The sequence below is a fragment of the Filicampus tigris genome, chromosome 12, assembly GCF_054856515.1.
Source record: "Filicampus tigris isolate MCC_2025a chromosome 12, RoL_Ftig_1.0, whole genome shotgun sequence".
Taxonomy (NCBI): Eukaryota; Metazoa; Chordata; class Actinopteri; order Syngnathiformes; family Syngnathidae; genus Filicampus; species Filicampus tigris.
Window position 1 is genome coordinate 20962208 of NC_141228.1, and position 4190 is coordinate 20966397.

The window sequence follows — 4190 nt, forward strand, 5'->3', positions numbered from 1 at the left end:
TCACGACGTTTGACCGGTGTAATGAATGAGCGTTCAGTGATTACTGTAACATTTTGGCATCCCGATGTTTTGCCACATGATTGCAAATACACATTTCGAGCCTTGTCTCGTATTTTGTTGAACTCCTTCAAGGAAGGGAAGCAGGATCCCTAAATAGACTTTTACAACATTTTTTTCGAATGTGGCCAGAGCACAGCATGATTGTTTGATCTTTTTTTTTTTTTTTTTTTTTTAGAATTCACCATAAAAAATAAGGCACGACGGCACGTTCATCGCTGCTTGCAGCTCTGATTATTACCATATCTGTTGATGCTTGCGTTAAAGAAGTAGCACCACCTTCATTCTCTTGTGTTCACATGTCACTTTGCTTTTATAGTTATAGTTTTATAGTCGTCACCCCATGTGTCTATTGAAGATGAGCAGCATCTTTGTTTTTTTTGTGTGTGTGTGTGTGTGTGTGTGTGTGTGTGTGTGTAATTCTTCTTCGGCCCCCTCCCTTCCTCCCTTTTCCTCATCCTGGCTGCCCTTGTGCATGCTCTCCATGTCAGACCCAGCTGTTACTACAAACTACTTGGAGGGCTTACAAGCCTCATTGCTAATACTGACAACGGGCGCTATTCTTACTCAAAAGAACCAGGCAACGTCCGCTGGAAAAAGTGAGAATGGCAGCGATTCCCCTCCGGAAAAAAAAAAAAAAAAAAAAAAGTCTTCCCCTGAGCAGATGTCATGTTCCGATGCCTAATCTTGTTGATGAAGATCTTCCAAAAAGCGATGTTAGATAAAGTGAAGATGCACTTCTTTTTTTTGGTGATAGCCTGGCTGATTCTCTGACGCATGTGAGCGCCTGTCGTCTTCTTTGTGTGTGCGTGCGGCGTGTTTGTGAAGGTATTTATGACCCATATGTGCGCTTGTTCCGAGCGGTAACCCCATTACATTCCAAAGTCTGTCCACGGGCCTAATTAATGTGCTGTGCCTTCACCCAGGGGACAGCCAATGGATTATTTACCTATATGTCCTATTGACAACCAATCCCCCCCCACTTCTCTGTGCAAACAGACAACAATGTGAGGCTAAGCACAATTTGCATATGTTGGGTCATAGCCACCATTGTGTTCTCACATCACATGTTTACTTGAATGAGAGTTTATTAAGGCAGTAGAAAACTGGCATATTTTGTGGGTATAGTTAAAAAAATTACAAGTGCACTGAGAATGAGCAGAAAGAAAGAAAATGAAAAGAAAATGTGTTGGAAATTCTGCTTTTATTAGTAAAAAAAGATTACTTAACGCGGAAATCAACCCAAACATACAACATTTTTTTCAAGAATATGTTCCCAGCAGGCCCATTAGGTGAAACACGGCATTCTGATTAATTTTGCGTTTGTGGAATATAAGTTAAGCAGAAAAATGCACTCATTTTTAGCCATCTCCGGAGGCGGCCATTTTGTCACTTCTGTCGACTTAAAATGACATCACAACTGCTCACAACGACCAATCACGGCTCAGATTCAGAAAACAGGTCAGCCGTGATTGGTTGTGTTTCAACTAGAGGGCCTACTGGGAACATATTCTTGAAAAAAATATGTTTGGGTTGACTTCCGCTTCAAGCAGCAAAATCCACCATTTTTTAGCCCTCTCAGGGGAGGCCATTTTGTCACTTCTGTCGACTGAAAATGACATCACAACCTATCAGGGCTTAGGTAACAACCAATCACGGCTCAGCTTCAGAAAACAGGTCAGCCATGATTGGTCGTTACCTGAGCTCGAGTAGTTGTGATGTCATTTTCAGTCGACAGAAATGACAAAATGGCCGCCCCAGTGGCTAAAAACAAGTGGATTAACTCATATTCCTCAAACGGAATATTTATCAGAATGTCTTTAAAGTTTAAACAAAGGTTATTTCTCGTTTTTGGTGAAGCTATTTTCCCCTCCCACTTTTATTTCCGGGGTTCCGTAGTGTAATAGTGAGCATTCTGAACTCTGAATCCAGTGATATGAGTTCAAGGCTTAGCGGGGCCTCAACTGTTTTGTCACACGCGTGGAACAGGGTTGCATGAATGTAAAATTTAGTCTTTGGAGGAAGTATAGCCCTGCTCTATGAAACCATAGGCCCCTTCCACATTTATTGTTGGGTTTCCACAGCGTAAAAACCATGTGCTTCTCCCACATGAAAAAAATGAGTACCATTTGCTGAGCTCTACATGGGACAATCCACCCTCACAGACGGTTATTATATTCGGTTCTGCAATTCTTTTTGCATTGTGTGTGTGTTTGTGTGTGCCTGTTACATTAGCCTACTCATAATTGTAACTGTATCCGGCTTCAAATTGCATCTCACGGACACTGTAAAATGTCAGACCACTTGCACAAGTGGGGGATTTGAGAGAACATCTCCAGTGTGGATTAATTTCAGTTTCAGCTTTGAACACAACGACGAGGGAGCGACAGACAACGGAACTGTTGACAGACATTTTAGTGCAAGCGTTGCTTGAAATGTGATAGGGCGGGCTGTCACTAATGAATCTTTTTAGAGTTGGTTATCCTATCGATTAGTTCATCAATTACTCGGGTAGCCTAGTCACTATTTTGGTGTATTAATTAAAATATAGTGTGATTTTTTACAATAAGGACACCTTAATTAGTGGAAAACAAACATTTCTGGGGTTATATGAAAAGTGTTATTTGTTTTAGTAGTGTTTTATCCTAAAACTGAAATCTGATTGCTAATTAGAAAACTGGCATTTTGGGGGTAGATTAAATCTTTGTTGAATTTGTAGGTAAGTATGACGTTGTTCGTATTGACAGGCGTTTAAGCACATTTTGCATTTTCGGTCGTTCAATGTTGCATTCTCACACCAAACCTCAGAGGGGGGTCTTAAAAATATGTACACTCTTTATGTGACCACGCTGTTGTGTTTGTCGACGGGAAAACAAAAGAGGCGCTGTCTGAACTTCCCTCCTCAAGCCTTTTTTTTTTTTTGGCCCTTGGGCTGCAAGCAACAGCTGTCTAACACCAATAACTTTCAATAAAAGTGGGTTATTGGGTCTTTTGATGCAGAGGGAATAGCACATGGGTGTCTCCACGTGCAGGTAAATCTTTTAGATCGTTATCAACGGAGGAGAGGCAGAATTTCAAAAAGGGTTTTCAGTGGGGAGGGGGGGCACCCTGCGTTGATTGTTGTTGGATTGTTAAATGTTCCAAAATCTTAGCCTGGGATCCTCTTGGCCGCTCAGCTAGGAAGCAGCCAGTAAGCAGTGACGCGTTGGTTTTATGGTTTTCGGACAAGAAAGCAGGCGCTGCCATTTAAAATCCACATTTGCTCTAGTAACACTGGTCAACAGCGTTAAGTTTGACCTATAAACGCTTGCTACGGATGTTACCATTCGTTGTAATTAATAGCTATAGCTATAAATATGTAGTATATATTTATACCTAAAATTCCACCGGTGGCTGAACCCAACACTTAATTTATAATCATTACTCAACATATTACTCTATTACATATTGTATTGTTATTTTATTATGGAAACCTGATGTTCTAGAGCAAAAAATATTTTTCCTTTTTTGGGGGGTGGGGGGTGTCAACCCCCGTTTTTCATGGAAAATACTTATTGGAGGTTTAGCACTGTTTTTCTTCCAGGAATTTGGGGGTTTAAAAAAATCCAATGCATTTATCCCGATCCTCCACGAATAGCGGGGATCCACTCCATTATGAATGAATCATGAGTATTGTTTTTTATTATCCAAAAAAACAATAACAGTACATATATATATATATATATATATATATATATATATATATATATATATATATATATATATATATATATATATATATATATATATTACTTAATTATATTTTACGATGGTAATTGTGGATTAATTTCATAATAGAAGTCAAACTATTAATATGGAAAATGTTGCATCGCTAATCAAAAACAGTAACAAAACACGAGGTTTACTGCAAGGCAATTTGTGTATGCATTGTTTAATTAAGAGGCAAGTGAGCACATCAAACTAATAATTAAAATGATGTCAGCGGGCATGTTGGAGCCCCCTTCGGCCAGCCTCCCTGAGCACACGCACACGCAGGGAAAGTGAGCGTCAGGAAAAAGGCGGGCGCTACGCCGTGTTTTCAACCGTTGAGTGGCCGAGCGTGGTGTCAATCAAACATACGAGCCGTCCCATTG